Source organism: Salmo salar, unplaced genomic scaffold (assembly GCF_905237065.1).
Source record: "Salmo salar unplaced genomic scaffold, Ssal_v3.1, whole genome shotgun sequence".
Classification (NCBI taxonomy): Eukaryota; Metazoa; Chordata; class Actinopteri; order Salmoniformes; family Salmonidae; genus Salmo; species Salmo salar.
In genome coordinates, this window is record NW_025548363.1 from 46,885 (window position 1) to 68,488 (window position 21,604).

The 21,604-nt window shown below is 40.8% G+C and overlaps 2 long non-coding RNA genes across 2 annotated transcripts; both read left to right on the forward strand.

Annotated features, from left to right (window-relative positions):
- The first annotated feature begins 6,176 nt into the window (after positions 1-6,176).
- LOC123732946 (uncharacterized) lies at positions 6,177-7,192 on the forward strand. Its single transcript, XR_006763519.1, has 4 exons — positions 6,177-6,279; positions 6,667-6,742; positions 6,862-6,977; positions 7,073-7,192. It is a non-coding gene; the product is annotated as an uncharacterized lncRNA (long non-coding RNA).
- Positions 7,193-19,959: 12,767 nt separating this feature from the next.
- LOC123732942 (uncharacterized) lies at positions 19,960-21,304 on the forward strand. The gene is made up of 2 exons (XR_006763516.1): positions 19,960-20,307; positions 20,783-21,304. It is a non-coding gene; the product is annotated as an uncharacterized lncRNA (long non-coding RNA).
- Positions 21,305-21,604: the final 300 nt, after the last annotated feature.

A 21,604-nucleotide genomic window follows, 5' to 3' on the forward strand; every position in this document is an offset into this window, starting at 1 on the left:
GGACCAAAACGCAGCGGAGTTAGTGTTCATCATATTTAATTATAAAATGGAACACTATACAAATACATAATAAGAAACTGACAGCCAACAGTTCTGTCAGGTGAAACACTGAACAGAAACAATTACCCACAAAACCCAAAGGAAAAACATGCTCCTTATGTGTGACTCCCAATCAGCAACAACGAGCTTCAGCTGTGCCTGATTGGGAGCCACATCTGACCCAAAACAAAGAAATACAAAAACATAGAAAAAGGAACATAGAACGCCCACCCAATGTAACACCTTGGCCTAACCAAAATAAAGAACAAAACCCCTCTCTATGGCCAGGGTGTTACAATAGGTACACATCACTGCACTCTTTACTCCTCTGTAAACTGGTCATCTCTGTATATCTGTCGCAACCCATTGGTTGATGCTTATTATAAAAGACTCTTAGGCCTCACTCTCCGCTATCTGAGATATCTCTGCAGCCCTCATCCTCCACATACAACACCCGTTCTGCCAGTCACATTCTGTTAAAGGTCCCCAAAGCACACATATTCATGGGTCGCTCTTCTTTTCAGTTCGCTGCAGCTAAGCGACTGGAATGAGCTGCAACAAACACTCAAACTGGACAGTTCTTTCTCCAATCTCTTCAGTCAAACACTCAATCATGGACACTTTTACTGACAGTTGTGGCTGCTTTGTGTGATGTATTATTGTCTCTACCTTCTTTCCCTTTGTGCTGTTGACTGTGCCCAATAATGTTTTGTTTCATGTTTTGTGCTGCTACCATGTTGTATTGCTACCATGTTGTTGTTATGTTGTGTTGCTAGCATGCTGTGTTGTCATGTGTTGCTGCCTTGCTATGTTGTTGTCTTAGGTTTCTCTTTATGTAGTGTTGTCTCTCTTGTTGTGATGTGTGTTTTGTCCTATATTTATATTGTATTTTAAATGTTTAATCCCAGGCCCCCGTCCCCACAGGAGCCTTTTTCCTTTTGATAGGCCATCATTGTAAATAAGAATGCGTTCTTAAAACCTGTTAGGGCTAGGGGCAGTATTGACACGGCTGGATAAAAAACATACCCGATTTAATCTGGTTACCACTCCTACCCAGTAACTAGAATATGCATATACTTATTACATATGGATAGAAAACACCTAAATTTTCTAAAACTGTTTGAATGGTGTCTGTGAGTATAACAGAACTCATTTGGCAGGCAAAACCCTGAGACATTTTCTGACAGGAAGTGGATACCTGATGTGTTGTATTGCCTTTAAACCTATCCCATTGAAAAACACAGGGGCTGAGGAATATTTTGGCACTTCCTATTGCTTCCACTAGATGTCACCAGCCTTTACAAAGTGTTTTGAGTCTTCTGGAGGGAGATCTGACCGAACAGAGCCATGGAACGATGATGTCCCATTAGACACCTGGCGCGCGAGTTCATGTTGGGTACCCTCGTTCCAATACGTTATAAAGAGTATGCATTCGTCCACCTTGAATATTATTCATGTTCTGGTTAAAAAGGCCCTAATGATTTATGCTATACAACGTTTGACATGTTTGAGCGAGCGTAAATATATTTTTCCCCTCGTTCATGGCGAGAAGTCCGGCTGGCTTAGATCATGTGCTAACAAGACGGAGATTTTTAGACATAAATGATGAGCTTTTTTGAACAAAACTACATTCGTTATGGACCTATGATACCTGGAAGTGACATCTGATGAAGAGAATCAAAGGTAATGGATTATTTACCTTAGTATTTTCGATTTTAGATCTCCCCAACATGACGTCTAGTCTGTATGCAGCGTATTTTTCTGGGCGCAGTGCTCAGATTATTGCAAAGTGTGATTTCCCAGTAAGGTTATTTTTAAATCTGGCAAGTTGATTGCGTTCAAGAGATGTAAATCTATAATTCTTTAAATGACAATATAATATTTTACCAATGTTTTCTAATTTTAAATATTTAATTTGTGACGCTGACTTGACTGCGGTTATTGGAGGAAACGATTTCTCAACATCAATGCCATAGTAAAACGCTGTTTTTGGATATAAATATGAACTTGATAGAACTAAAAATGCATGCATTGTCTAACATAATGTCTAGGAGTGTCATCTGATGGAGATTGTAAAAGGTTAGTGCATCATTTTAGCTGGTTTTATGGTTTTGGTGACCCTGTCTTTGAATTGACAAAACATTACACACAACTCTTGTAAATGTACTGTCCTAACATACTCTAAATGTATGCTTTCGCCATAAAACCTTTTTGAAATCGTAAAACGTGGTTAGATTAAGGAGATGTTTATCTTTCAAAGGGGTGTAAAATAGTTGTATGTTTGAAAAATTTGAATTTTGACATTTATTTGGATTCAAATTTGCCGCTCTTGAAAATGCACCTGCTGTTGATGGAGTGCACCACGGGTTGGCACGCTAGCGTCCCACCTAGCCCATAGAGGTTGACTTGCCAAGTTAAATAAAGGTTAAATAAAATAAAATATAATAAAAATCCCTGTCCACATGACATTGTTCATAAAGATCCTAGATCAGCACTCCTGCACTGAGATGTTTGATAAATATAGCCCTTGAGTCTGCTGATGCAGCACTTTCTTTAGATTTACAAACGTATAAATAATCTACAGAAACTAGAGAGAGAGAGAGGGAAAGTGAAAGATGAAAATATGAAAGTTTGGTGTGAGAAAAGGAGAAGTGGAGGAGCTGTGTCAGGGTAATAAGAAGGAATCCACCTAACACTCCGCATTGGTACCATGTGACTTCTTATCGTCCTATACAGTTTCTTGTAAACCACATGATCTTGGTTGACCTACTGTAGGACCAACAAGGCCTTACAACAGGCTAGCTACCCAGTTAGCAACAAGCACTTAACAGGGCAGGTGGCTCTCCAACAGGCTAGCTACCCAGTTAGCAACAAGCACTTAACAGGGCTGGTGGCTCTCCAACAGGCTAGCTACCCAGTTAGCAACAAGCACTTAACAGGGCAGGTGGCTCTCCAACAGACTAGCTACCCAGTTAGCAACAAGCACTCAGCTGGCAGGTGGCTCTCCAACAGGCTAGCTACCCAGTTAGCAACAAGCACTTAACAGGGCAGGTGGCTCTCCAACAGACTAGCTACTGTTAGGGTTGAACTGGCTATTTATATGCATAACCTTTATAATACTGGGGAAGCTATGCTAAGTACATAAACTACGAGTAAATCATCTGTTGAAGACAAGAACTAGAACCGGCAACAGGAAGTGCGTCACTGACGCTGGGATCAGCCTGCACGCCGACGATAGGAGGATCAAGTTTAAACCACGCTCCCTCCTCCCTCGGACAGGTCGGCATTGAGCGGGAAATATCTCTCGGTATAAATGAGAGAACAATAGAATGTGACGCTCTCTTCTCTGTTTTGCCCTGCGAGGTAAAACAGCGAGACCGTATATACGAACAACCCATTTACCACACACGTGTTTGCATTAATTAAAGTACAGCTAAATCAGAAGTTACTATGTGCTGACTATTTGTTCTGTTACCAGAAATGAACTGTCGCAACATTAACACTACCCAGTTAGCAACAAGCACTCAACAGGCAGGTGGCTCTCCAACAGACTAGCTACCCAGTTAGCAACAAGCACTCAGCTGGCAGGTGGCTCTCCAACAGGCTAGCTACCCAGTTAGCAACAATTGCTCAGCAGGGCAGGTGGCTCTACAAACAGGCTAGCTACCCAGTTAGCAACAAGCACTCAGCAGGCAGGTGCCTCTCCATCAGGCTAGCTACCCAGTTAGCAACAAGCACTCGGTTAATGTAGGTCAGGACACAAAAAGAGTTAGAAAGTTCAGAACAAAGTTTGAACACTGAACACTGTTATAAAATGGCAGTTGACAGGGCTTTAAATAAGGTATGATGGCATTCAGCCTTCAATATTTTCCAAGCCTTGTAATAGTGGAGAAACAAGTCATTTAATTGTAACCGAAAGTATATATCTTTACCCCTATAGCTTTTGTGCTAGAGAGATGCGGATATGAAACAGTTCTATGCAGCATTCTGTAACTTGCACTTTCAGTTTGAGTGTGAACTTTAGTAACACATACTGCCTGTTTCCAAGCCCAAGTTAACCACATAATACTTATTTATTGTTTGTCCAAATAAGCTAAAGGATATGCTGATGTTAACACATACTGTGGGGTCATTCTAACGATAAAAAAACATAAGGATACTTTACTCCAGTCATACTAATACTCAATCAGTACATTTCATTATGTCTGTCTTAACAATACACTAATATAACATATTCAGATGAATCCCTTTTCAACTCTCAATGTCATAGTAAAACACATGATCTAGCTTGACCTACAGTAGGCACTATGAGGGCGTGGCAATATGCTACTCTACAATAGGCTAGCTAGCCACTCTACAATAGGCTAGCTAGCAACTCTACAATGGGCTACGTAGATACTCTACAATGGGCTAGCTAGCAAACTCTACAATAGGCTAGCTAGCAACTCTACAAAAGGCTACCTAGAAACACTACATTAAGCTAGTGACCCTACAATAGGCCTGACAGAGACCCTATAATAGAATTCCTAGCAACTCTATATTAAGCTAGTGACCCTACAATAGACCAGCTAGTGACCCTACAATAGGCCAGCTAATGACTCTACTATAGTACAGCTAGTCCCACAATAGGTGAGCTAGAGACCCTACAATAAGCCAGCTAGTGACCCCACAAAAGGACAGCTAATGACTCTACTATAGTCCAGCTAGAGACCACTACGATAGGCCAGCTAGTGGCCCTACAATAAGCCAGCTTGTGACCCCTATAATAAGCCCGCTAGTGACCCAACAATAGGCCAGTTAGTGACCCTACAATAGACCAGCTAGGGGAGCCAAAAATAGGCCAGCTAGTGACCCTACAATAGGCCAGCTAGAGACCCTACAATAGGCCAGCTAGTGACCACAATAGGCCAGCTAGTGACCCTGCAATAGGCAAGCTAGTGACCCTACAATAGGCCAACTAGTGTCCCTACAATATGCCAGCTAGACACCCTATAATAGGCCAGCTAATGACCCTACTATAGGCCAGCCAGAGACCCTGCAGTAGGCCAGCTAGTGACACTACAATAGGCCAGCTAGTGACCCTACAACAGACCTGTTAGTGACCCTACAATAGGCCTGCTAATGACCCTACAATAAGCCAGCTGGAGACCATTAAAATAGGCCAGCTTCTGACCCTACAATAAGCCAGCTTATGACCCTACAATATACCAGCTTGTGACCCTACAATAGAACAGCTTGAGACCCTGTAATAGGCCAGCATGTGACCCTACAATAGACCAGCTAGTGACCCTATAATAGACCAGCTAGTGACCCTATAATAGACCAGCTAGTGACCCTACAATAAGCCAGCTTGTGACCCTACAATAGGCCAGCTAGTGACACTGCAATAGGCCAGCTAGAGATCCTACAATAAGCCAGCTAGTGACCCTACAATGGACCAGCTAGGGACCATACATTATACCAGCTAGTGACCCTACAATAGGCCAGCTAGTGACACTACAATAGGCCAGCTAGAGACCCTACGTTAGGCCAGCTAGTGACCCTAAAATAGGTCAGCTAGAGACCTTACAATAGCGTTTTATATATATAGAGTGATTATGACGTTACCAGCTAGGACTGTAATGGACAGTTTGGTGAATCTGTTGTTGGCTAAAACCATTCTAGCACCCTCCTCCCGAACAGGGTTCAGCAACCAGTTACTGAGTTACTGTAGGTCGGGACAGGAGCAAGGTTAGAAAGTTCAGAACCCAGTTTGAATACTGAACATTATTATAAAATGGCAGTTGACAGGGCTTTAAATAAGGTATAGACACATTTTGCCTTGCCACATTCAGCCTTCCAAGTTTTCCAAGCTTTAGAATTTTGGAGTAGCTGAACATTCAACCATTCATTTTAAACTAAAGTTTACCTTTGACCCCTATAGCTTATGTGCTTAGAGAGAGGGGAAATGAAACACTACCATGCAGCATTCAGTAAATTGAACCTTCAGTATGACTTGAGTTTGACTTAACCACGTTACCTTGTATCTGAACACAGCATCCAGTGGTATATTAGTTCATACTTGTTTGACCAAATAATTGAAAGGATATGCTGATGTTGACACAAAAAGTTCAGCCTATAAAAAACATGTGGACATGTTATCTTACATTTCATCCTCACTCAGTACATCTCGTTTCGTTCGTCTTAACAAACCAATGTAACATATTTGGATGTATCCGTTTTCATCTCTCGAAGACTGTGGTAAGATTTATTTTCTCTATTTAACCAGATATCATCATTTTATGAGGAGTGTTTATTATCTGATTCTTATGTATTATGTTAGTGTCTCTGGGGGACTAAGCAGGTGAACCGTAACTGGGCCAAAAGTACATAACTATGTATGTCAAATACTGAAGTGTGCTTGATGTAGCTTGACCACCATACATGGGTCACTACTTGGGTCGAGTTTGCATTTGGGACTATACTATTTTGTCCTTTGTACTGGGTAAGTGAAGTCAAACTCACTTCAAGTATTTGACTTGACAAAACATAAGACACAGATACAAACCTACACTAGAGCTGAAGTAACAGAGGAAAATATAGCATTTGAGTTCTAGGAAATGTAAGAGACAATCTATACAAACACAGGTGGAGAATCCAACAATGCAGACCATGGATATTGATGATGACACGTCTCCCAACAAGCCCAGTGTTACATTTTCAGGTATCAATTCAAGTACAAACTCACAGCTTTTGTTCCTTAACATCCTGGATAATATATGTTTTTTTAAATGTTACCAGAGAGAGTTCAAAGCTCTTACATGATATTTCCCTGTGATTCAGTACATTTTCAGTGGTGGAAGAGACCCTCTGGAGTTGCTGCAGTGTGTCTGGGGCTGCTGTGTGTTATCCTACTGGCTGGGCTCATAGGCCTGTTTGTCTACTGTAAGTAGGTAAACGTAAGTAGGTACTGTAAGTAGGTAAACGTTTGGTAAACGTCAACGGTGTGATAGTTACACATATTTGAATAATTTATTAACTTTCCCTTTTACAGATGGAGTCAACGATCATCACTACACAACAGAGACCAACATGCCAATTACAGCCTTCTGACTAAAGAAGGAGATCGGCAACCCACCAGCTGTCTTAACTTGACTAAAGAGGGAGACCAGTTTCAAAAGAGAAAGACCTGCTACAGACAAGTTACAACACCCTGACTAAAGAGAGAGACCAGTTTCAAAAAGAGAAAGACCTGCTACAGACAAGTTACAACACCCTGACTAAAGAGAGAGACCAGCTACAGAACAGTAACAACAACCTGACTAAAGAGAGAGATGAGATACAGACCAGCTACAACACCCTGACAGAAGAGAGAGACCAGCTACAGAATACTCTCACAACCACAACTAAAGACAGAGACCAGTTGCACAATACTCTCATCACAATAACTCGGCAGAGAGACCAGCTACAGAATAGTCTAAATACCAGGACCACTGAGAGACCAGCTACAGAATAGTCTAAATACCAGGACCACTGAGAGAGACCAGCTACAGAATAGTCCAAATACCAGGACCACTGAGAGAGACCAGCTACAGAATAGCCTAAATACCAGGACGACAGAGAGAGACCAACTACAAGATAGTCTCACCACAAGCACCAAAGATAGAGACCAGCATCAAAATAGTCTAAAGGTTATGACTGCTGAAAGGGATCAATTAAAGAATAGTCTTAACTCAAGGACCAAAGAGAGAGAGCAGTTGCAGAATAGTTTAACCTGTTAGGGCTAGGGGCAGCATTGACACGGCTGGATAAAAAACATACCCGATTTAATCTGGTTACCACTCCTACTCAGTAACTAGAATATGCATATACTTATTACATATGGATAGAAAACACCCTCAATTTTCTAAAACTGTTTGAATGGTGTCTGTGAGTATAACAGAACTCAAATGGCAGGTCAAAACCTGAGAGATTCCCCTTTACAGGAAGTGGCCTGTCTGACCATTTGTTGAACTTCTTTTCCATCTCTATCATTTACTAAGGATCTCTGCTCTAACGTGACACTTCCCACGTCGTCCATAGGCGCTCAGAGCCCGGAAAAAAGAGAATGTCGTCATTCCAGCCCCAGGCTGAAACACATTATCGTCTTTCTCAAGTGGCCCATCAAGAGACACTGGCTTATGCGCGTGACCCCGACCGCCACCGCCTTTGGGATTTTTTTCCTCTGTTTGCCGAAAAGGAGATTCCCTGTCGGAATATTATCGCTTTTCTACGAGAAAAATGTCGTAAAAATTGATTTTAAACAGCGGTTGACATGCTTCGATGTACGGTAATGGAATACTTAGAATTTTATTGTCACGAATTGCGCCAAGCGTGACACTTCTTTACTATTTCGGATAGTGTCTGGAACGCATACGAACAAAACGCCGCTATTCGGATATAACGATGGATTATTTTGGACCAAACCAACATTTGTTATTGAAGTAGCTGTCCTGGGTGTGTATTCTGACGAAGACAACAAAAGGTAATGAAATTTTTATAATAGTAAATATGATTATGGTGAGTGCTAAACTTGCCGGGTGTCTAAATAAGCGAGCCCGTGATGCCTGGGCTATGTACTTAGAATATTGCAAAATGCTGCTTTCACCAAAAGCTATTTTAAAATCGGACATATCGAGTGCATAGAGGAGGTCTGTATCTATAATTCTTAAAATAATTGTTATGCTTTTTGTGAACGTTTATCGTGAGTAATTTAGTAAAATGTTAGCGAATTCCCGGAAGTTTGCGGGGGTATGCTAGTTCTGAACGTCACATGCTAATGTAAAAAGCTGGTTTTGATATAAATATGAACTTGATTGAACAAAACATGTATGTATTGTATAACATAATGTCCTAGGGTTGTCATCTGATGAAGATCATCAAAGGTGAGTGCTGCATTTAGCTGTCTTCTGGGTTTTGGTGACATTATATGCTGGCTTGAAAAATGGGTGTCTGATTATTTCTGGCTTGGTACTCTGCTGACATAATCTAATGTTTTGCTTTCGTTGTAAAGCCTTTTTGAAATCGGACAGTGTGGTTAGATTAACGAGAGTCTTATCTTTAAATGGCTGTAAAATAGTCATATGTTTGAGAAATTGAAGTAATAGGATTTTTAAGGTTTTGAAAATCAGCGCCACAGGATAGCCGTGGCTGTTACGTAGGTGGGACGAATTCGTCCCGCCTAGCCTAGAGAGGTTAACTTGACTAAAGAGGGAGACCAGTTTCAAAAGAGAAAGACCTGCTACAGACAAGTTACAACACCCTGACTAAAGAGAGAGACCAGTTTCAAAAAAGAGAAAGACCTGCTACAGACAAGTTACAACACCCGACTAAAGAGAGAGACCAGCTACAGAACAGTAACAACAACCTGACTAAAGAGAGAGATGAGATACAGACCAGCTACAACACCCTGACAGAAAGAGAGAGACCAGCTACAGAATACTCTCACAACCACAACTAAGGAGAAAGACAAGTTGCAGAATACTCTCACCACACGAACACAGGAAAGAGATCAATGGCAGAATAGCCTTAAACACAAAAACTCGGAGGAGAGAGACCAGCTACAGAATAGCCTAAATACCAGGACGACAGAGAGAGACCAACTACAAGATAGTCTCACCACAAGCACCAAAGATAGAGACCAGCATCAAAATAGTCTAAAGGTTTATGACTGCTGAAAGGGATCAATTAAAGAATAGTCTTAACTCAAGGACCAAAGAGAGAGAGCAGTTGCAGAATAGTTTAAATAACAGGACCGCAGGAGAGAAACCAGTTACAGAATAGTCTAAATACCAGGACCACTAGAGAGACCAGCTACAGAATAGTCTAAATACAAGGACCACTGAGAGAGACCATCTACAGAATAGTCTAAACACCAGGACCACTGAGAGAAACCAGTTACAGAATAGTCTAAATACCAGGACCACTGAGAGAGACCAGCTACAGAATAGTCTAAATACCAGGACTGCTGAGAGAAACCAGTTACAGAATAGTCTAAATACCAGGACCGCAGAGAAAAACCAGCTACAGAATAGTCTCACAACCAAAACTAAAGACAGAGACCAGTTGCACAATACTCTCACCACAATAACTCGGCAGAGAGACCAGCTACAGAATAGTCTAAATACCAGGACCACTGAGAGAGACCAGCTACAGAATAGTCTAAATACCAGGACCACTGAGAGAGACCCAGCTACAGAATAGTCTAAATACCAGGACCACTGAGAGAGACCAGCTACAGAATAGCCTAAATACCAGGATCGACAGAGAGAGACCCAACTACAAGATAGTCTCACCACAAGCACCAAAGATAGAGACCAGCATCAAAATAGTCTAAAGGTTATGACTGCTGAAAGGGATCGAATTAAAGAATAGTCTTAACTCAAGGACCAAAGAGAGAGCAGTTGCATAGATAGTTTAACCTGTTAGGGGCTAGGGGGCAGCGTTGACACGGCTGGATAAACATACCCGATTTAATCTGGTTACCACTCCTACTCAGTAACTAGAATATGCATATACTTATTACATATGGATAGAAAACACCCTCAATTTTCTAAAACTGTTTGAATGGTGTCTGTGAGTATAACAGAACTCAAATGGCAGGTCAAAACCTGAGAGATTCCTTTCACAGGAAGTGGAAAGCCTGTCTGACCATTTGTTGAACTTCTTTTCCATCTCTATCATTTACTAAGGATCTCTGCTCTAACGATGACACTTCCCACGTCGTCATAGGCGCTCAGAGCCCGGGAAAAAAGAGAATGTTCGTCATTCCAGCCCCAGGAGCTGAAACACATTATCGCCTTTCTCAAGTGGCCCATCAAGAGACACTAGCTTATCGCGTGACCCCGACCGCACCGCTTTGGGATTTTTTCCTCTGTTTGCGAAAAGGAGATTCCCTGTCGGAATATTATCGCTTTTCTACGAGAAAATGTTGTAAAAATTGATTTTAAACAGCGGTTGACATGCTTCGAAGTACGGTAATGGAATACTTAGAATTTTATTGTCACGAATTGCGCCAAGCGTGACACTTCTTTACTATTTCGGATAGTGTCTGGAACGCACAAACAAAACGCTCGCTATTCGGATATAACGATGGATTATTTTGGACCAAACCAACATTTGTTATTGCAAGTAGCTGTCCTGGGTGTGCTATTGTGACGAAGACAACAAAAGGTAATGAAATGTTTATAATAGTAAATATGATTATGGTGAGTAGCTAAACTTGCGCGGGTGTCTAAATAGCGAGCCCGTGATGCCTGGGCTATGTACTTAGAATATTGCAAAATGTGCTTTCACAAAAGCTATTTTAAAATCGGACATATCGAGTGCATAGAGGAGGTCTGTATCTATAATTCTTAAAATAATTGTTATGCTTTTTTGTGAACGTTTATCGTGAGTAATTTAGTAAAATGTTAAGCGGAATTCCCGGAAGTTTGCGGGGGTATGCTAGTTCTGAACGTCACCTGCTAATGTAAAAAGCTGGTTTTTGATATAAATATGAACTTGATTGAACAAAACATGCATGTATTGTAAAGTAACATAATGTCCTAGGGTTGTCATCTGATGAAGATCATCAAAGGTAAGTGCTGCATTTAGCTGTCTTCTGGGTTTTGGTGACATTATATGCTGGCTTGGAAAATGGGTGTCTGAATATTTCTGGCTTGGTACTCTGCTGACATAATCTAATGTTTTGCTTTCGTGTAAAGCCTTTTTGAAATCGGACAGTGTGGTTAGATTAACGAGAGTCTTATCTTTTAAATGGCTGTAAAATAGTCATATGTTTGAGAAATTGAAGTAATAGGATTTTTAAGGTTTTGAAAATCGCGCCCACAGGAGTAGCCGTGGCTGTTACGTAGGTGGGACGAATTAAATCCCGCCCAGCCTAGAGAGGTTAACTTGACTAAAGAGGGAGACCAGTTTCAAAAAGAGAAAGACCTGCTACAGACAAGTTACAACACCCTGACTAAAGAGAGAGACCAGTTTCAAAAAGAGAAAGACCTGCTACAGACAAGTTACAACACCCTGACTAAAGAGAGAGACCAGCTACAGAACAGTAAAACAACCTGACTAAAGAGAGAGATGAGATACAGACCAGCTACAACACCCTGACAGAAGAGAGAGACCAGCTACAGAATACTCTCACAACCACAACTAAGGAGAAAGACAAGTTGCAGAATAACTCACCACACGAACACAGGAAATGAGATCAATGGCAGAATAGCCTTAACACAAAAACTGAGGAGAGAGACCAGCTACAGAATAGCCTAAATACCAGGGACGACAGAGAGAGACCAACTACAAGATAGTCTCACCACAAGCACCAAAGATAGAGACCCAGCATCAAATAGTCTAAAAGGTTATGACTGCTGAAAGGGGTCAATTAAAGAATAGTCTTAACTCAAGGACAAGAGAGACGCAGTTGCAGAATAGTTTAAATAACAGGACCGCAGAGAGAAACCAGTTACAGAATAGTCTAAATACCAGGACCACTGAGAGAGACCAGCCAGAATAGTCTAAATACAAGGACCAGGAGAGACCATCTACAGAATAGTCTAAACACCAGGACCACTGAGGAGAAACCGTTACAGAATAGTCTAAATACCAGGACCACTGAGAGAGACCAGCTACAGGAATAGTCTAAATACCAGGACGTGCTGAGAGAAACCAGTTACAGAATAGTCTAAATACCAGGACCGCAGAGAAAAACCAGCTACAGAATAGTCTCACAACCAAAACTAAAGACAGAGACCAGTTGCACAATACTCTCACCACAATAACTCGGGAGAGACAGCTACAGAATAGTCTAAATACCAGGACCACTGAAGAGAGACCAGCTACAGAATAGCCTAAATACCAGGACGACGAGAGAGACCAACTACAAGATAGTCTTACCACAAGCACCAAAGATAGAGACCAGCATCAAAATAGTCTAAAGGTTATGACTGCTGAAAGGGATCAATTAAAGAATAGTCTTAACTCAAGGACCAAAGAGAGAGAGCAGTTGTAATAGTTTAATACCTGTTAGGGCAGGGGGCAGCTTAGACCGGCTCGATAAAAAACATACCGTCTGGTTGACACTCGCACTAGAATATATTCTGTATTAGCATGATGGTAAAACACCCTCAATTTTCCTAAAACTGTGAGAACAGGACTCCAATGGCAGGTCGTCCTTTAGGAAGTGGCCTGTCTGGACAACTTTTTCCATCTCTCTATCATTATTTTCTGCGGACTGCTCTAACACTTCGACGTAACGTCGATAGCGCTCAGAGCCCGGGAAAAAACAGAACCATGAATGTCCAGCCCCGGCCGAAACACATTAGCACCGTGGCCCATCAACCAACTTATGTCGCGGGACCCAACTGCCTTTGGGATTTTTCCTCGTTTGTCGAAAAAGATTCCTAAAGGTCTTGTATTTCTACGAGAAAAATGTATGATTTTAACAGGTTGACATGCTTGGTAGGGATGGAATCAGAAATTTTATTGTCACGAATTGCAGCGTGACACTTCGTTACCATTGGATGTTTCTGAAACCACAACGCTATATAACCATGGATTGCTTTGGACCAGCCAACATTTGTTGAAGTTGTCCTGGGTGTGTTTCTGACGGAAGACAACAAAGCAGGTATGAAATTTTTAAGCGTAAATAGATTATAGTAGTGCTAAACTTGCCGGGTGTCGTTGCATGCTTGAATATTCAAAAATGTTTTCACGCAGCCATTCTGAAATCGAACTATAGTGCATAGAGGAGTTCTATCGTAGTGCTAAGAATGTTATCTGAGTTTATTAATGTTACGAACCCGGAAGTTTTGGGGGGGTGTGCTAATAATGAACGTCACAGTGTAAATTTTCGGATAAATATGAACTTCATTGAACAAAACATGCATTGGTAGGAATTTAAATAATATCCCTGGGTTCGATGAAGATCATCAGTGTGGTGCGATATTGCTTTGTCTTTGGGTTAGCGGTTGAAATGTGCTCAAGATGGTTATATTAGATTATAAGAGCTTGGAAAGTTTGAATGAGGTGTCTGATTATCGGTTCTATCTTGTTAACTCTATGGGGACCGGATAATCACCCACGAATAGTTTTCGTTTATAGCGCGTTTGAAAATAAAATCATATTACTTATTTGAAAATCAGACAGTATGGTTTACACATTAAAGTTATCTTTAACCTCTATGGGACGTGATAGATTCGTCCCACCTACGTAACAACCACCACCATCCTGTGGCGCGATTTTCAAAATCTTCAAATCATATTTACTTCAATTTCTCAAACATATGGCTATTTTACAGCCATTTAAAGATAAGACTCTTCGCATTAATTAACCACACTGTCCGATTTCAAAAAGGCTTTACAACGAAAGCAAAACATTAGAATGTCAGCAGAGTACCAAGCCAATAATCAGACACCCTTTTTCAAGCCAGCATATATAATGTCACCAAAACCCAGAAGACAAAGCAAATGCAGCACTCACCTTTGATGATCTTCATCAGATGACAACCCTAGGACACAGTAAGTCCAATACATGCATGTTTTGTTCAATCAAGTTCATATTTATATCAAAATCAGCTAGCATTACAATGACGTTCAGAACTAGCATACCCCCGCAAACTTAACGGGAATTCGGGTTAACACTTTACTAAATTACTCACGATAAACGTTCACAAAAAGCATAACAATTATTTTAAGAATTATAGATACAGACCTCCTCTATGCACTTATGGCTCCGATTTTAAAATAGCTTTTTTGGGTGAAAAAGCACATTTTGCAATATTCTTAAGTACATAGCCCAGGCATCACGGGGTCTCGGATTTAGACACCCGGCAAGTTTAGACTCACCATAATCATATTTACTATTATAAAAATGTCATTACCTTTTGTTGTCTTCCAGAAGTACACCCAGGACGTCTACTTCAATAACAAATGTTGGTTTGGAGTCCAAAATAATCCATATCGTTATATCCGAATAGTGCGTTTTGTTCGTGCGTTTCGCAGACACTATCCGAAATAGTAAAGAGAGTGTTACAAGGGCCTTGCATTCCTGACAATAAAATTCAAAGTATTCCATTGCCGTACGTCGAAGCATGTCAACCGCTGTTTAAAATCAATTTTACGTCTTTCCCGCGAGAAAGCGATAAAATTCCGACAGGGAATCTTTCGGCAAACAGAGGAAAACCAAAGGTGGGAATCGGGGCACGCAAGAGCAAGTTAGCAATCTTGATGGAGCACGAAAGGCGTGTGAAAAAAGAAAGTGTTCAGCCTGGGGCTGGAATGACGACGTCTTTTTCCCGGCCTGAGAGCCTATGGACCCACGTGGAAGTGCTCAAGACAAGAGATCCACTAATATGACAGAGATGGCAAAGAAGTTCCAGAAATGGTCAGACAGGCCACTTCTAAAGGAATCTCTCAGGTTTTGACCTGCTATTTGAGTTCTGTTATACTCGCAGCACCATTCAAACAGATTTTAGAAAATTTAGTGTTTTCTATCCATATGCTAATAAGTAATGCATATTCTAGTTACTGAGTAGGGGAGTGGAAACCAGATTAAATCGGGTATGTTTTTACCAGCCGTGTCAATGCTGCCCCCTAGCCCTAACAGGTTAAGAATGGTTGCGGGAAAATAGTCATATGTTTGAGAAATTGAGTAATAGGATTTTTAAGTTTTGAAAATCGCATACAGGATAGCCGTGGCTGTTACGTAGGTGGGACAATTCGTCCCGCCTAGCCTAGAGAGGTTAACCTCTATGGGACCGGGGGACGAATTCGTCCCACCTACGTAACAGCCACTGCCATCTGTGGCGCGATTCTCAAAATCTTCAAAATCATATTACTTCAATTTCTCAAACATATGACTATTTTACAGCCATTTAAAGATAAGACTCTCGTTAATCTAACCACACTGTCCGATTTCAAAAAGGCTTTACAACGAAAGCAAAACATTAGATTATGTCAGCAGAGTACCAAGCCAGAAATAATCAGACACCCATTTTTCAAGCCAGCATATAATGTCACCAAAACCCAGAAGACAGCTAAATGCAGCACTCACCTTTGATGATCTTCATCAGATGACAAACCTAGGACATTATGTTATACAATACATGCATGTTTTGTTCAATCAAGTTCATATTTATATCAAAAACAGCTTTTACATTAGCATGTGACGTTTCAGAACTAGCATACCCCCGCAAACTTACGGGAATTCGCTAACATTTTACTAAATTACTCACGATAAACGTTCACAAAAAGCATAACAATTATTTTAAGAATTATAGATACAGACCTCCTCTATGCACTCGAGTATGTCCGATTTAAAATAGCTTTTGGTGAAAGCACATTTTGCAATATTCTAAGTACATAGCCCAGGCATCAGGGCTCGCTATTTAGACACCTCGGCAAGTTTAGCACTCACCATAATCATATTTACTATTATAAAAATGTCATTACCTTTTGTTGTCTTCGTCAGAATGCACACCCAGGACGTCTACTTCAATAACAAATGTTGGTTTGGTCCAAAATAATCCATCGTATATCCGAATAGCGGCGTTTTGTTAATGCGTTCAGACACTATCCCAAATAGTAAAGAAGTGTGGCGCTAGCGCAATTCCTCGACAATAAAATTCAAAGTATTCCATTGCCGTACGCGAGCATGTCAACCGCTGTTTAAAATCAATTTTTACGTCATTTTTCTCGTGAGAAAGCGATAATATTCCGACAGGGAATCTCCTTTTTCGGCAAACAGAGGAAAAAAAATCCCAAAGGCGGAAGGCGGTCGGGGTCACGCGCATAAGCTAGTGTCTCTTGATGGGCCACTTGAGAAAGGTGATAATGTGTTTCAGCCTGGGGCTGGAATGACGACATTCTCTCTTTTTCCCGGGCTCTGAGAGCCTATTGGAGCCGTGGGAAGTGTCACGTTAGGAGCAGAGATCCTTAGTAAAATGAGTAGAGATGGCAAAAGAATTTCCAGAAATGGTCAGACAGGCCACTTCCTGTAAAGGAATCTCTCAGGTTTTGACCTGCCATTTGAGTTCTGTTATACTCACAGACAAATTCAAACAGTTTTAGAAAATTTAGGGTGTTTTCTATCCATATGTAATAAGTATATGCATATTCTAGTTACTGAGTAGGAGTGGTAACCAGATTAAATCGGGTATGGTTTTTTATCCAGCCGTGTCAATGCGTTGCCCCCTAGCCCTAACAGGTTAAATAACAGGACCGCAGACAAACCAGTTACAGAATAGTCTAAATACCAGGACCACTGAGAGAGACCAGCTACAGAATAGTCTAAATACAAGGACCACTGAGAGAGACCAGCTACAGAATAGTCTAAATACTAGGACCACTGAGAGAAACCAGTTACAGAAAAGTCTCACAACCAAAACTAAAGACAGAGACCAGTTGCACAATACTCTCACCACAATAACTTTCGGCAGAGAGACCAGCTACAGAATAGTCTAAATACCAGGACCACTGAGAGACCAGCTACAGAATAGTCTAAATACCAGGACCACTGAGAGAGACCAGCTACAGAATAGTCTAAATACCAGGACCACTGAGAGAGACCATCTACAGAAAAGTCTAAATACTAGGACCACTGAGAGAAACCAGTTACAGAAAAGTCTAAATACCAGGACCACTGAGAGAGACCAGCTACAGAATAGCTCTAAATACCAGGACTACTGAGAGAAACCAGTTACAGAATAGTCTAAATACCAGGACCGCAGAGAAAAACCAGCTACAGAATACTCTCACAACCAAAACTAAAGACAGAGACCAGTTGCACACTACTCTCACCACAATAATTCGGGGGAGAGACCAACCACAGAATAGTCTAAATACCCGGACCACTGAGAGAGACCAGTTACAGAATAGTCTAAATACCAGTACTACAGAGAGACACCAGTTACAGAATAGTCTAAAAACCAGGACCACTGAGAAAGACCAGTTACAGAATAGTCTAAATACCAGGACCACTAGAGAGAGAACAGTTACAGAATAGCTCTAAATACCAGGACCACTGAGAGAGACCGGTTACAAGAATAGTCTAAATACCAGGACCACGGAGAGAGACCAGTTACAGAATAGTCTAAATACCAGGACTACTGAGAGAAACTAGTTACAGAATAGTCTAAATACCAGGACCGCAGAGAAAAACCAGCTACAGAATAGTCTCACAACCAAAACTAAAGACAGAGACCAGTTGCACAATACTCTCACCACAATAACTCGGAGAGAGACCAGCTCCAGAATAGTCTAAATACCCGGACCACTGAGAGAAACCAGTTACAGAATAGTCTAAATACCAGGACCACTGAGAGAGACCAGTTACAGAATAGTCTGAATACCAGGACCACTGAGAGACCAGTTACAGAATAGTCTAAATACCAGGACCACGGAGAGGGACCAGTTACAGAATAGTCTAAATACCAGGACTACTGAGAGAAACCAGTTATAGAATAGTCTAAATACCAGGACCGCGAGAGAAAAACAAGCTACAGAATATTCTCACAACCAAAACTAAAGACAGAGACCAGTTGCACAATACTCTCACCACAATAACTTCGGGAGAGAGACCAGCTACAGAATAGTCTAAATACCAGGACCACTGAGAGAGACCAGTTACAGAATAGTCTAAATACCAGTACTACAGAGAGAGACCAGTTACAGAATAGTCTGAATACCAGGACCACTGAGAGAGACCAGTTACAGAATAGTCTATATACCAGGACCACTGAGAGAGACCAGTTACAGAATAGTCTAAATACCAGGACCACGGAGAGAGACCAGCTACAGAATAGTCTAAATACCAGGACTACTGAGAGAAACCAGTTACAGAATAGTCTAAATACCAGGACCGCAGAGAAAAACAAGCTACAGAATAGTCTCACAACCAAAACTAAAGACAGAGACCAGTTGCACAATATTCTCACCACAATAACTCGGGAGAGGGACCAGCTACAGAATAGTCTAAATACCCGGACCACTGAGAGAAACCAGTTACAGAATAGTCTAAATACCAGGACCACAGAGAGAGACCAGTTAAAAAACAGCCTTAGGTTCTATGGTTAGTGCAGTCTTTAATTTTCCTAATTTAGAAGTATCATTTTATTTCATACTTAGAAGAGACATAATATATTTATCGACTTTTACGTGCCTGCTGTTCTATTCCGTTTATCTCAGAGAAACCCTGTCTGGATGGATGGTGGAAGTTTGGCACCAGCTGTTACTATGTCTCCTCCACGATGGACAGCTCTGGGGCCGGTCAGCGGCAGTGCAGAACAATGGGTGCTGATTTGGTTATTATAAACAGCAGAGAAGAACAGGTAATAGATAACACATTAGTAATACTATAATACTACTGTTTCTTTATTATTATTATTATTATCTACTTCTCTGATTAGTATTCAACCTGTGTAACCAATTGTATCACCAATGTTCATATCACTGTCAATTTATAAAATATACTTCCTGTCAGCAAAGTAAGTTTTCATGAGACTATATCTAGACCTATTCTATAGTATAGAAGCTGAGGCTGCAACCTGATCTCATAGTTTCACTTCTAAATTCAAATGTAATCTAGATTAATATATTTTTGACGCATTAATTCCACATGGTTAAAGGGTTAATTCTGTGTGGTTACTGGGTTAAATCGGGTGGTTACAGGGTTAATTCTGTGTGGTTACTGGGTTAAATCGGTGTGGTTACAGGGTTAAAACACTTACGGTTAGTGGTTAAGGTTTGGGTTATGGGTTGGGGAATGCTTAAAACTAAAATGATTAAACACAACTCTCTGTTTCCATCAAGTACTCTCCCAGCTTGCTAGAGCATTGTGAACTGTCGTGGTGCAGTCGTCAGAGCAGAGTGCTTGGTCTGTGTGGTCTGAGCACGCTTCCCCCTCTGGGCATCATGAGTTTGCACCAGTGTTCTGCAACAGTTTGGTATTGTTTTAGTGAGCACTGAGGAAGGAATATATGGAAGTACTCAGGACCTTTTCAAACATCCTGAATCCCCTTGTATTTCTAGTGACCAGGCTGAGTACATTATACTACTACTACTACTATTAGACTACTACTACTATTATTTATAACATGTAAAAGTGTTTCTCTGCTGTGGAGATTAAATAATGGCCATTGTTTTTCTTCCAAAATTATATTATAGATATTTATCAATGGATTTAAGAAGAATGTCTGGATTGGTACATATAAAAAGATGGAATCTGGGAGTGGATTGGCATAACACTATTTAAACCTACGTGAGTGAAGAGGTTCTGGAGGACTTTTACACTCTTTTTCTGTTGTAATAAATTACTTTTTACAGTGTGATCATCCTCTCCTCACCCAGCTCTCTGTCTCCCTCTCTCTCTGTAGAATGGTAACAACTGAGCCTGGGGACTAGGTTAACTGTCTGATTCTCTATGTAGAATGATAACAACTGAGCCTGGGGACTAGGTTAACTGTCTGATTCTCTATGTAGAATGGTAACAACTGATCCTGGGGACTAGGTTAACTGTCTGATTCTCTATGTAGAATGGTAACAACTGATCCTGGGGACTAGGTTAACTGTCTGATTCTCTCTGTAGAATGGTAACAACTGATCCTGGGGACTAGGTTAACTGTCTGATTCTCTATGTAGAATGGTAACAACTGATCCTGGGGACTAGGTTAACTGTCTGATTCTCTATGTTGTATTGGATGATTTTCAACTCTGATTCTCTGTGTTTTTTATAGCTATTGGATGGAAGGGGAACCAAATAACATGCATGACGAGTGTGTTGAGATCTCACAGACGGCATCAGACCCATTGAAGAGTTGGAAGAATGGTCTATGTGCTACTCCAAAATACTGGGTGTGTGAAAAACCGTTCACCCCATAGTCTAATTATAATAGCTAAATGTAAGCCCTTATCTTATGGAATTGCACTGGTTTTCCCTTTGTTAGTCTTAAACTGTTTTTGTTTCTATGTGTAATTAAATTGAAAGATGTATTCATGTCTTTAAAGAGACCAGAGCTATGTGGAGTCTACCATTCATCAGGCCCAGGGGAGTGGAACTGTGGTCTAGTAGGCTCTAACTGTGGTTTAGATTTTTACCATTATGGTGTGCATATAACAATTTAACAAGATGCTGTTTTCATATAAGTTTTACAGTTATCAATACATTTCAAATGCAGCAGTGTTCTGTTTTCGCTTCCATTCTGTTCCATATGTACCATGTGTTCATTCTACTGATTAAATACATGTATATACTATGATCCAGGTATGTAATTTACTTGTCAGGTATACTGTCATTACTAAGTGTTGTAATGTACTGATAGTAACTCCAGTGATTTCCTTCTAAATGGTTATTAGTTGACATAGTACAGTAAAAACACCTGACCTCTCTTACTCCAGTACAAAGGAACCAATGGGATCGTCCCAAAAGTGAAAACTCTGCCCAACTAGCGACACAATACAAACTTTCAGTTGACTGAACTTAAGTTACTCATAGTGTCTGTTTCCAACCACCCAGACATTTTCTGGATAAGCCCAAGTTAACCACATGTTACTGTATA